Here is a 14,380-nt window from a genome sequence, read left to right as displayed (position 1 = left end):
CGGGGTGTGTGGGTGTGTGGAGAGAGTCTCTTCCTTTAAATTCCTGGGAGTTTACCCTAGTGAAGACCTCACTTGGAAAAACAATATACTGTAACTCAGGTGGTTAGGAAGGCCCAACAGAGACTCAATTTCCTCAGGGTCCTGCAAAAGAACAATGTTAAACAACAATTGATGAGCTCCTTCTACCGGTCCACAACAGAAAGTGTCCCCTCATATTGTATCACAGTGTGGTACGTTGGCTTGACAGCCACGGACAGAAAGTCTTTACAGAGGGTGGTGAACACAGCACATGATATCATGGGCTGCCCCCTGAGCCTGCTAGATAACATCGCAAGGGATTGATGCCTTAGGACAGTGGTTTTCAACCACTGTTCCGCGGCACACTAGTGTGCCGCGAGATGTTGCCTGGTGTGCCGTGGGGAAAATTTAAAAATTCGATTTATATATAGTCAATATAGGCACAGAGTTAATTTTTTTAACATTTTCTAATGGTGGTGTGCCTCGTGATTTTTTTTCATGAAACAAGTGTGCCTTTGCCCAAAAAAGGTTGAAAAACACTGCCTTAGGAGAGCGAAAAATGTTCTCAGAGTTGATTCACACCCCAGCCAGCACCTCTTTAATCTTCTACCCTCGGGCAGGAGATATAGAAGTATAATCAGTCGTACCAACAGGCTAAAAAACAGTTTCTATCCGTGGGCTGTTAGGTTGCTGAACAGAAAATAATATAGTGCAACTGACTTTCGGGGTTGGTGTGTTGTGTGACAAGCACACAGAGTGCAATGAGATTCAGAGTTTTTTTGGGGGGAGGCTCGGTTTCATTTCATTGTACACAGGTTGTACATTGACAATAAAGGTATTATTATTAGTATTGCTAGAGAAATCTTCCTGCCTCTTTGTGTAGGTTTGCAATGTGTGTGCACACGCGGAATGGTGGGGTGAGGTTGCAGTGGAGGGTACTCTGTGGGAGGAGCAATGTGGAGAGGTTGCAATGGGGTATGGTCCCCCACAACAACTTCCCATGCTGGGATGGAGTCTAGCAACAACTGGATGCCCACAAGTTCCCTACCTCCGTTCTGCTGCAAAATTTTGTAAAAAGTGGGCTCAACCGTGTATTTTAATACAATACCTTTATAGAATGCCTGCTATTCCAAGGGGTGTAAGAGCACAGCCAGTGCTTTTTTTCTACTTCCAGGGGGTACGTAGTTTCTGCTGTTGTTAAAAAGTGTGGCACTTACTGTAACAACTTCATGGTGAGTACCAGCACCTATTTTTCTAGAAAAGTACAACTACCATACTGTTGAACCAAAACGATCTTCTCCTTCTCTTCATCCCTCTCCTCAGCAAAGACCCACAAACTCTGAAGGGTATGAGACACATGCATGGCTCCTCAGGTAGTTTCCTATCTGAATTGTTTGTGTCAGAAATGTACCTACCACCTTCCCTGAGGGTTTAATTACTGAGCCATGCAGCTAATCAGAGGTCTGCAGCTGAAAAGGTGTCGTCATGGTTACAGGCTACCTAGGCTCACTTGCAAGTCCTCTGACTCATAGCATCATGTTGGAAGGGCACAAATGGGAACGGTGAATTGAGGACATGAGAAGTTTAAAACTAAAGTATGTAAGTCATTGCTTTGGGGCCCCAGCTGCACTATACGTTTAAAGTAGTATCGTACCACTTCAAACATCCATGGTTTCTGACAAAGAATCCTGGGAATTGTAGTTTGTTAAGGGTGCCGAGAGTTGTTAGGAAACATCTATTCCCAGTACGGAGCTTACAATTCCCAGCGTTCCCTGATGGCTTGGTTGTTAAACCACTCTGGGAATTGTGTGGAGGTGCTATGCAATATTTGAGAGCTCCTCATACTTTATCTCTTTGACATGAGGGAGAATGAAGAGGGAGAAATTTCAGGACAGTGAGACGAGAAAGGCACTGGAAGGGGAAAGGTGGCCATTATAAACCTTGGCAAAAATTTGAGTAAAGTCTGAGTAAATCAGGGGTGGCTGTGGAGAGGGAATGGGATGCTTCTTCACAGCTGCCACTGTCATTTAGGAGAAGCACTGGCTCCTCCTGACCAAGCTCAGCAGCAGAGGCACTGGCAGGGGAAATAGGGACATTCTTGGCTCAAATCACAAGCCGGGATAATAATAATAATAATAATAATAATAATAATAATAATAATAATAAATATTTATTTATTTATACCCCTCCCTCCCCAGCCAAGGCTGGGCTCAGAGCAGCTAACACCAAATATAAAACAACTAGTTAAAATACAATTGAACAAACAAGACTAAGTACGTTAAAATGTAAATGTAAATTTTAAAATTCCAGGACCGTCCCTGGAATTCTGTACTGTGATTGGCTATTTGGCCTCCCATGGAATCTGGAAACAGCTGAGTTAGATTCTCTGCTCTGCAAAGGATTCCCTGACAAACTTCATATATGTGCTATACTAAATTAGTGAGGACCAGGTTAAATATCAGAAATGGAAGAACATTTTCCATCTTTCTGGTTTCATGGCAACACACTGAAGATCTGTTGGGATTTGTGGAACATATTAAAACTTATTTATTTCCGTGTGCATTTTTATTTTAGTCAAAAGGTGGTTTGGGTTGTTTAAACACTATTGTAATGCCAGTGGTGTGCTGATCTGCATGCTTCTGCTTCTCCATACTCAGCACAGTTCTAAAGTTTAAAGTGATGGCATTCGTTTCTGGAAATGCCCCTTTCGAAATGCTGAGCCATCCCAGGGCTGTTTCACACATGTGCTGAGGCGAACCATGTCCAGGGAACTGTGTCAGTTTCCTATGAAAAGATGCAGCTACATCTCAGATTGTTCAGCTGCAACAAAGCCCCTAAAATAGACTCATCAGGATGTGGGTAAAAAATTACTAAGACTAATCTTGGAAACTTTATTAAAAAGAAAAGGAGAGTGAAAAGAGAGAGTTCAGACACTTAAGGAAAAAAAACCCTCATCCTGATTTATCTGGGGAGTGTGAACACTAAATAGAGAACAACGCCTGAAGTGTGAATTATTTCCTATATTAACACAGAGGAAAAACTGATAGCCTTTTCATGTCAGGAGAATAGCAAGGAGGGGAGGAGGGGAAGAATGACATTGTTCAATCTCAGGGTTTGCTCACTCTTTATCAGGCGGAGATCAAAATTTATTCCCAGGATGAGGCCTGCGGCCTGGCTGAGGCCCTAGAGATTTTTAAGGGCCTAATTAAGAAAACAGGATGAAAATGGTGAAATAAGAGGCCAATTTACTTCTTGCAGAATAGGGAGATCAAATCAACTTATGAGCAATTAATGTGCACAAGGAGAGAATAAAAGAATGCTGGGAGATGGTAGAGGGCCTCATTTTAATGACATGCTCTGGTGTTGGTATAGAGGATTACTCTGAAGGTCAGATGTAGATTGAAACGACCTTGCAAATTCTTAACCCTCCTTCCAATTAATAGAACCAACTCAGAAATGCAAAAGACCAATCTAACAGCGCAGGCTTCCCTTTGCGATCAGAAGGGAGAAAGAGAGAACGAAAGGGGGTTTCCTTCCGTTAAACAGCTGCCACAAAAGGCAGGGCTTGGAAAGGGCTGTTGATTACAGAATACAAGCCACCCGAAGGGAGGAAATTTGTGTCAAGGCCCTAAGTGGGATATAAAAAGCCAAAAAGGGGTTGCTTGGGGTTGAGATTCTTAATAACTTCCCTGCAGAGTCTGTCACACATATACGGCACATTAAGATCCCCAACACAGTGTCCTTATCCCCTAGAGAGAGAACAGTGAAGTTAACATTTAGATCATTATTACTTACTTTTTATAGAATGTTCTGAAACTCTCTGCCACGTTACGCTAGGTACTGGCCAAACTGAAAATAAGGTGGTTTCCCCATTAGAAAAAGAATTTAGCTTGGATGCGACGTAGATGTCCTTCCATGAGTTTCCTCCTCTTTACACTGTTGCTTTGTGAAAAGACTTGTTCATGCTATTAAAATAATTATCTTTGTGCCATATATGGGTATTTTTTTTTAGGTTTTGTGAAAACTCACATACTGAGAAGAATTAGTTATTTTGTATAAAGCCATGACACATCCTTTGTTGAACTTGGTTTTGTGTTAGAGCGAAAACTGTGATTCCTTTTAAAAAATATTTAAAAATCTCAGAATCTCCTTTGCAAATGAGAATGTAGTGGCAGTCTCCCAATTTATTCTCTGTGCTCAAATATTTTTGAAATATTTAATTACTATTTTACAGTATATCTATTTCTGCCAACAATCTTACTTGATTTCAGTATTTGATATGCAACATCTGATATGTTGCCATATGATTGTTGACAGTGCACTACCGGTATACAGAAAGATCAGTACATTTCTGTAAGCAATTTAGCTTGATAATACACGTTTTTGCAAGCACTTTCCTTTAAGACAATGCACTTTTGTACATTATTTTCACTTAATAGAAGTGTTTTTGTGCAAACCTTCCCCTAATACACATTTCTGTGTACATTTTGTTTTCAGTTTCCAAATTGGTTTTGGAGCATGAATGCTAGACAAACACATTTCTCTGCCATCCTTGAAATTCCTACATGCAAAGGGGCAGGGATTCGAGCCATCATGTTAAACTTATTCCAGTGGACCTTTATAACTTGAACTCAGTTCATTTTAACCATTTATTAACTATTTTTCAATCTATTGAATATTTGTAACCTATTAACTATCTCAGTAGTTCCATCAATTGATTGATTATTCAATTAAATGTTGTCATGTGTGTAGTGTCTGAGCTATTTATTAACAATAATGTTTTCCCCTGTTAAATAACACAGATAATGAAATAATTTGTTATTGCTAATAGTTTCTCTGAGATGGCACTGAGATATGTGTACTATACATAGCTTTGAAATGCCCATGCACTGCTTTGTGTCTCCTTGAGTGTACCTACTGGTCAGGTGTCCAGTAATATAAACTGTGGTACTGCCAATATGATTCCCTTCAAAAGATGACCAATGCTATCAAAGCTGGTGGTTCCAGCCATATGGTTCCCAGTACAGCATAGCCCAGACCAACAGGTGATGATTGCAGTGTTCCAGCTTGTGCTTCCTGCTCTAACTAGAGTGTGAAAACCTACTGCTCCACATGCTACCCTACACTGTACCAGGACGACCCATCAAAGCAGCAAAATGGAGCAAACAATAGATGACTGTGCATACACCATGCTGCACTCATGAAGCAAAAGCATCTCTTTCTATACAGTATAGGCTTCCATGAAGTTCCACTGTGCCATGGTATATTACATATGCAAAGCTGCAACTTTTTGTGTTTCTGTAGCAGAGTAATATGCAGGCTTAGTGGGTTCACTGTGTTGTGATGTACAGTTACTGATGTGCATGAAAGGGTTAACCTTAGCTCAGGTTGGCAGTGCAGGTGGAACTTAGTAGGTTCCCTATAGCCTTTTGTTTCCTCATTCTCATTCTCTTTTACTTTGTGCTTCCTTGAACAAGTAAGAAACCATGAAGCCATGGCTTTCCACAAGTTAATCAAATCTTTCTAAGTTGTTTGGAACCTTTTTTCATCTTCACTTCACTGCCAGTGGATGGAGATTTGTTTGTTGTAACTTCTAGAAACTCTATTCACAAATATTCACATATTTGCAAAGCTAAGTGTCTATGATTTATTCTAGCCTAAGTATTTTTTGTTTAAAGGTGAATGAGAGCAGATGTAAAATCTAACTAAGTTTTAATGTGCTTGGAGCAATTGTCATTATGCTTAACTGCTACTGGAGAGTAGGAATCTCTCTCCCAAACCTCTCTCTCCAACACACTGCATGTGCTTCTCCTCCCTCCCTCCTCTTGAAACAACAGCCTTTGCCACATATACTTGATGGGCCTTTCTAAGTCTTAAGGTCCTATTTCCTATTTTGTCAATTTTCTTTCTGTAAAGATCCACTCCTATATTTTAGCTGGTCTTTGGAACTTGAGGTGCAGTAGTTAAATAAACCATTACTCACATAGATAACTGCCAACTATAAGTAGGTGCTATCCTCTCCGGAGCATCTTAAAACATGGGAATCATCAAAATGATTTAGGAAGAAACTTTGGGGACCTGATGTTTGCCAAAATAGATCTCCAGTACTTCTGCAGTTTATGGCATCCACTATGGATGGGAATAAGTGTCCTTCTGTTCTCACTTGTCTCAGCACTTATCTGAGCCTTGCCTTAAGACAAGGTGAACTCACAAGATGTCAAATACCACCTGCTAACCATACTGTATGCCTGTGCTCTCAAGTCTACACAGATGGATTTTAATAGTTTAGTGAATTAGATATACAATCACAAGCAATGTTAGGTTCCTCTATCCATACCTTGCTCCGAATTTCCCATTTTACACTATATCTGGTATCTAAGTCTGTGCATGGACAAAGCCAAATCTTTATAATGCTGAATGTCTTCTTGTAACATGGACTGGAAGTCCATTTGTTAATATACTTGTGGCTTCAAAATGTAGGCTTTGGGGGAGGATCCTTGCTTTGATAGATTCCATACTTTGGTACCCTTACCAGTTCTGGTGTCTTTACCGGTTCCATGTCCCCTTTCATGGAACTAACAGCTTTTGCTTGATATGTATTCCATCACTTAAAAGACTCAGAAGGTGTCAACTTAACTGCATGCAACCATGTATAAGAGTAGCCCAAAGGCCCTTTTAAAATGGCAGAAATGCTGCCTTGGAAGGCGGCAGCTAGGAATAGACGAATGTGGGTGGCTGCCAGGAGGGCATTTAGCTCTCTTTTCTCCAATCATTTCTCCGGTTCCCCTGTTCAGCAACTTTTCTTCTTATGGTGTTCCAGATTAGAATTAGGTACGATTGTAATTGACTTTGTATGCTACTTCTGAATGAGAAAATTGTCCTCCGTTGCTCACATGCATACCAATACAGCAATATCAGCTCAATCAAAAAAAGAAAATAACACACAAAAACATCTGAAATGCCATGGAGGGGGTGAGCGAATGTGGGGTATATGGAACAGGAAGCAGCAGTTAAGGAACTACTTCCTTTCTTCTTGCTCCTTCCCCTCCTTCAAACACATCCTCCTAACATGTATTTTTTGATTTTCTTAAAAACCCTGTTGGACTATTATAATATACAGTCATACCTCGCGTTGTGTTAGCTGCGGGTTGCGTATTTTCAACTTAAGAATGTGGCAAACCCGGAAGTGTTTACTTCTAGGTTTCGCTGCGCGTGCATGCGCAGAAGCTTTCTGTGCGCTCTGCACGTGCGCAGAAGTGCTCTATTGGCGCTTCACGCATACTCAAAAGCGCCGTTCTGGATGCGTACTTTTCGGGGTGCGAATGGTGCCCCAGAACGGATCAGGTACGTATCCGGAGATACCACTGTAATAAAAATAATAATAAATTTTTATTTATATCCCGCCCTTCCCGTTTTAAAAACTGGGCTCAGGGTGGCTAACAGCAAATACAAAGCTGATTAAAATGCGACTTAAAAAGAGCATAGAAACAGCATAAAATTCAACATAAATGCAGCATCAATGTCAATAAAATTCAAAAATTCAGGGGTCATTTGGGGGGAAAGAAACCCCAGTCAGTAAACATCAAGTGATCACCAGGGCTAACTGGCCAAGTTGGTCCTACTAGGGCCAGCAGGAGACCAGGGAAGAGTTTAAATGTGGGGTCCCAGAAGGGTTTCTTCATAAACAAGGAAAGGGAAAAGGGAATAGAAGATCAGGCTAATTCAAATTGAAGGCCATGCAGAATAGCTCTGTCCTACAGGCCCTGCAGAAGGAGGTCAAGTCCTGCAGGGCCCTAGTCTTGTGGGAGAGAGCATTCCACCAGGTCGGAGCCATCATTGAAAAAGCCCTGGCCCTGGCAGAGGATTGGCTTCTTTAGGGCCTGGGACCTTGCAGGTTATTATTCATGGACCTTAGGGTCCTCTGCAGGACATACCAGGAGAGGCGGTCCCATAAGTACGAGGGTCCTAGGTTGCGTAGGGCTTTAAAGGTCAAAACCAGCACCTTAAACCTGACCCAATACTCCATTGGAAGCCAGTGTAGCTGGTAGAGCACTGGGTGAATATGCTCCCATGGCAAGGACCCCGTGAGGAGCCTCGCTGCAGCATTCTGCACCCGCTGGAGTTTCTGGGACAGTTTCTTATACATATTTGTATTTGTTGTACAGTTTGGTCCTTATTGCGTAGTTACCTGTTTACATTTGTAGAATCCCTGTGATATAAGTTCCAAAGTGTAACAAGATAAAAAATCTGATCAGCTTGCCTCAGGCAAAGTTAGTTGAGGATGGAGTGACACTTTAGCTCAGATTGTTTCCCACAGAAATTGCAAGTGGGGGATAAACGGCTATTCTCATAAGAGAACACAGAAAACAATGCCAATTGCCTCTCTGCCATCACAGCCCCAAACAAGATTGCTCCTTTTTGGCAGGAGCCACTTCCAACAATTAGGCATGGGGACAGGATACGGAAATTGATAGGGACAGATGTCGAGACTGTTTCCCCTTGGGAGAATAATCCTCCTCCTTGCATCTTGCAAGGAAGGCCGGTGTTATGGAAGAAGCTTGTATGGAACATACACGACCACAAGAGAGAGCCAGATAGTTACTGGAAATAATTCACTGAGGACTCATAGTGCCTTGATTGATTTTTAACTATGCCACTGCTATTAGAGCTGAACTGAATGGTTGTTGAGACATTTGTATCTGACAGATTTAGTGGATTTGCATTAGTGACAATCTGGACACGAAACTCCCAATTATATGAATTTCAATTGCAAAATGTGAACGGCTAATAATTTTCAAAAGCTGGTCAGAATGAAACAATTGGGAATTTTGCCTTCACTTATTTTGTGATGTGGGTCACAGGCTACTGGAAACCCACACTTCTGGAATGAATGCTTCCACAGGAGAATTTCTGAGTGGGTTTTGACCCTGGAGATAAAAGAAAGCAGCTTCTGTTCTAAAGAGATGATTAATGCCACTGTTGTGGAGTTTCCCATCTTACCTGCTTTTCTTTTTGGAATACTTTAATGCTATAGTGCCACAAGATGATTCATATTGTTTTGGGTTGTTGTTGTTGTTTTTATTTTGGTTTCCCAGCCCCTGTGTTCTAAGCTCAGTCCGTGGTTCGTCTAATGGGGTAAGGATAGTTGAAGTACTGGCTTGCACTATTATAGAAAAATATACAGTACTGGCCAGAATATACAATATAGTACAGTGGTACCTCGGGTTACAAACACCTCAGGTTACAAACACTTCGGGTTACAGACCGCAATCCTGAAAGTAGTACCTCAGGTTAAGAACTTTACCTCAGGATGAGAACAGAAATCGTGCGCTGGTGGCGTGGCGGCAGCGGGAGGCCCCATTAGCTAAAGTGGTACCTCAGATTAAGAACGGTTTCAGGTTAAGAACGGACCTTTGGAACGAATTAAGTTTGTAACCAGAGGTACCACTGTACTGGGATTAAATGGATCAGGGTTCCAAGTTAGTGTGGGCCTTTGGCATGCCCCCCGCCCCACTTCACATACGGTAGTACAATGCATTGGATCAGCCCTGAAACAAGCTGTTTTGAGGGAAAGAGAATTGGGGGATGCTGATGAAATGCACATATGTCCAGTAATTGTGTGGTAGGATAAAGAACCCTGTTTTTTCTCAAGGAATGCCAACAGGAGTGTTCTATATACTTATGCCTCTATTTATTTCCCACTGCAAATCAGCAACTGTTGCACAAGGTTCCTGCAAAGAAGGCCAGAAAAGGCTTCTACTTCAGTGGATAGATAGATAAATTGCATGTGGTATATTTCAAAAAAGTTTCCAGTGCAACATTGATCTTGCAGTTTGGTGAGCAAATTATGTGTTAATTCTAATGTTTTGAAGCCAATCCTCATTTACTCAAAAGTGAGAAAGAAGGCTTGTAAAGTAAGTGGGATGGGGAGGTGCTGGAAAGGGTGAAAGGATTGGGGGTGGGGATTTCATCTTATTTTAAAGCATTCTTTTTTTTAAATAGAATTTTAAAAGCCTTTATTGAATATTAAAATTACAAAGGAAAATACCAAGACAAAAAAGCAAAAATGAAAAATTAACAAAAGATACAAATGGCTAAATTACAAATGAGAAATGCATGGAACAAATACAAATTAATCAGCAATTCAGAAATTAGAACATTGTTAAATAAGCTTCCAAATCTCAGTATCCCAGGACTAGTTACAGGTAGGTAGCCGTGTTGGTCTGAGTCGAAGCAAAATAAAAAAAATCCTTCAGTAGCACCTTAAAGACCAACTAAGTTTATATTTTGGTATGAGCTTTCGTGTGCATGCACACTTCTTCAGATACACGACTGATTCTTTACAATCCTATACCAAGGACTGATCCTACAATCCAGGACTGATTCTTTACAATCCTATACCAAGAATCCTAAACTATGAAGAAACTAGAAAGAAAAGAACAGACAAACAGAAGAAAGCAAACAAGACATCCAAGGTAAGTCGATAGGAGGGGGAAGGGGGGAGAGATAAGATGGGGTGGGAGGGGAGGGGAGAGAATAGGAAAAGGGTAAGCGAAAGGTAAGTAAAACTGAAAGGGACAGTTAAGAGAAGTAGGTGAAATTCCGACTTCCAAACACTTATAGTCGGTTCCATTACATAATTAAATTCTACTAGGCTACTCCTTCTCTTTTGACCTTAAAATACATTTATTCCCTTTCCATTTCCTTATTTCTTATTATCTTGTGCTTCTTAATCTAAACATAAAGCATTCTTATTGTGCTCCATAATAATTGGTGGAGAGTTTCTTCTTTCATGTCATGGTGCAGTTGAAGAATGAATTGTGGGTGGAGGATTGCTGGGTCGTGGGTTGTGGGGGATGGAGTTTGCTCCCTGTTTCCCCTCCTCTAGTTTTTCATTGCCTTTGGCATAAAAGTGGGAGAGGGGGCAATGGCAGAGCAAAAAGGACAGGTGGTACCCCATGTGCCCCCCATTCCCTGCTCTACTCCCTATGATTCAGCTCTATACTGTAAAATGCTCAAGCGTCTTGTGAAAAGTGCTTTTCCAGATTACTAGGCTGTTCCTTTTCTTTCTGGGTAAGGAAAAGCCCTTGTGCTATTTATTCCACCTCCTCCTGCCCTACCTGAAATGTCTAATTCTCTATTAGTTTCAACTGCAAAACTGTTGTGGAAACAGCTGAAATCACACAATGGAGATTGCATCTTGAGGTGGGAATATGCAGTAAAGCCAGATCAGCTTTTAAGATAGGAAAAAAAGGTATTTTCATGTAAATCTCATTGAGTAATAAAAGAGAGAGAAATGTGAAGAACCCAGAAATATCTGGTGTCTCTCCAAACCAGAGCTGTGTCCAAAGAGGAAAAGGGCTGGATTCTCTCAGGTAACAAACCTTTGGCTTTGGGGGAGCAAGGCCAAGTGTGCATTTGGCATGCTGATTTTCCATCACTGGCTTTTAAAAGCATTTGCTGATGGGGTCCTTTCAGACAGTTTAATTGCAACTGGGGGTTATATGGAAAGAGAGAGATTTCAAGCAGAGGCCAATGCCACAAGTCATTAAAAAGCACCAGAACAGGAGACATCAAAAGTTGTGACTCATCAGACATCTCTATTGTGTGGTTGGGGGAAAGACTTGGCTGACTCAGATCTCAGATTCCAAGGAGAAGGGATGCAGCAGAGCTGGGGAAATGCTGCAATATAATGCTTGCTTGGGATGCATGTCACTGCAGGAGCACAAAGACTGCTATTCACAGTGCTAACATACACTTGGCAGAGCAATCCAGTCTCCCAGTCTGCCATGTTGAAGGGGGTTTGGATGAACCAGGGTACATTTCTTAGCTCTGTTGGCCTGCACCACTGGGGGTGCTCTAAGACTGAGGAGAGCCTCAACACACCTGCCCAACGCATGGTCAGCAACAAGCAGCCACTGGCAGTATGCACCACTATTGGCGATAGCCACCATAAAGGAGGAGGGTCAGATCTGAATCCTGAGCCAACCCTGCGGCCCAATCCAAGGAGCTGTTGAAGTGTAGATGCATTTTTTTTTACCAGTTGCCACTTTCTGTCTTGGCTGGTATCTGCAGCTTGGCTGTGAATGCAGTGGTGGCTACACTGCTCCTTGCTGCTTGTCATGGGCTGGATTGCAGCCTAAAACTTTATATGAATTAGTGAGACGGTGTTCCCAGTATATATCCTTCACCCCTTTGCCAATGGCTAATCCACAGTGTGTGGCCACTCCCCCCAACTGAATTGCATTGCATTGGTGATGAAAGGGTCGCCTGAATCTCTCATTTAGTTCCTCTTCACAAAACTTCCAAAACAGTAGGTACAAAATCATGGCCTGGACATGGAATTCATGTTTAAGGTAATCTGTACCCAGCATATCACAGTACAACCTGGAATATTTGGCAAACTGCATTATTCTAAGTCGGACCGTTGGTCCATTTAGCTCAGTATTGTCTACAGACAGGATTTTCCAAACTTGAGTCTCCAGCTGTTTTTGGACTACAATTCACATCATCCTTGACTGCTGGTCCTGCTAGCTGATGATGGGAGTTGTAGTCCTAACAGCAGCTGGAGACCCAAGTTTGGGTAACCCTGGTCTACAACAACAAACAGTGGCCCTCCAGGGTTTCAGACATGGGACACTGCCAACCCTATACAAAGATTCTGGGGAACTGAACCTGGGAATTTTTGCATGCTGAACATGCTAAGCTATGGTCTTTCTCTGATAGAAGAGGGCAGTTGTGTCAACATGGCTGTGGGCTGTGTGGGATTAAAAGAAAAGCAGACCACCTCCTTGATGTTTCAGCGCTTTCACGGATCTTTTCATTTTTATCCTGTGTGTATGCCATGTTTGGCAACTTGTTCTGAAAAAGTAACTTGTAAATGGATCAAGGGGAAGGGGGAAGAACTTCAACTGGTATTAAATAACATGGACTGTGTGCCCATTTATCCTCTAAAACCTAAGGAAAGTGGAAGCCTTTTCGCCATGAAAAGGTTTTCTTTTTACCAGTAGGACAGTTGTGTTTAGTGTATCTTGATTTCTTTGGCCAGAAATTAGGGTGGCATAATACTATTTTCAATTGCCTGAATTTATGTCCCATCTTCCCACCCCTAAATAACTATTGCCTTTAAAGTAATTTCTTCTTTTGCATTTAAGTCATTACAGACTTAGAGGAGAGGCCACAGCTCAACCGCGGAGTATGTCACGTATGAGCTTTGCATGCGGAAGTCCCAACCCACCCCCCATAATCTCTGCTTAAAAATAAACAAGGAAGCAGTCTGGAGAGGTGCTGCCAACAAGAGTAGACAATATGGGATTAGATGGTCAGCTCAAAAGTAGCTTAATATGAACATTGCCTGCCAATCTTCTATATCACTTGGTGGCCATGCTTATCAGTTCTTTGCCTGTTTGTACTAGTCAGGAATCCCTGCCTACATATATAAAAATGTGCCCTTGGGCAACCTATTATTCCTCAGGAGAAACCTGCTTATCTCACTCCCATTCTCAGAAACTAAAAAGGTCCACCACACACCAGAGCAGTTCTGTGAGTCATGAGGGTGTAGACCACCATGCACACTCTTTCCTTGTGCAGTGGCAGGTTGCAGTGGAGTCATGTTTTCTTTTCTTTTTTTCATTTTAATGCTTGGGGTTCCTCAAATGAAACAAAGTAGATTTATAATCCCAAGGGCCATGCAATGACCTCTGTGAGCACTGGAATTATTATTTAAAGGCAATCCCCCATTTACACAAGTTCAATAGGTGTGCAACAGCTTCTGGGTTCGGTGCAATGTGTGCGTGAGACAGCGCATACATGCATTGCACCGAACCCAGAAGTGACCCCAAAACAAATCAAAAAGTCAAAAAAAGGGGTGGGGGTGGGGCGGAACAGGGTGTTTGCAGGCTTTTTCAAATATACACGAAACCACAAGAGACCACCCAAATTGAGTTGATTATTCACTTAAATGTTTTATCCTGCCTCTCCATCTGTTCATGGTGTCTCTAGCCTCATTAAAATAAGTAAAGCAAGCACTATGATCATAAAAACCAAGCACTGAAACTATTTTAAAATGCTACATTACAATAAAACGGCATATTACATTCCCACAGATATTACCGCCCTATTACAGAATTTTTACTCCCAAAGTCTGCCCAAGTGGATAGACTTTACTCTCCCTCCTGAGTCAGTTCCTTGTCTCATTCCATCGTCTTGGGGCTGCTACTGAAAAGATCCTGCTCCTCCCTGCAACTTGGGTAAGAAATTCTGATGAATACACTAGGATGGGATTCTTTTGAAGAGAGACTGTTTGCTATATAAAGTTCCCAAGCCACAAAGGTTTTTAAAAGTCAAAAGCAGCTCTTTGGAC

The sequence above is a fragment of the Zootoca vivipara genome, chromosome 7 (assembly GCF_963506605.1).
Source record: "Zootoca vivipara chromosome 7, rZooViv1.1, whole genome shotgun sequence".
NCBI lineage: Eukaryota > Metazoa > Chordata > Lepidosauria > Squamata > Lacertidae > Zootoca > Zootoca vivipara.
The sequence above is the reverse complement of the archived record's forward strand: the minus strand, read 5'-3'. Positions refer to the sequence as shown.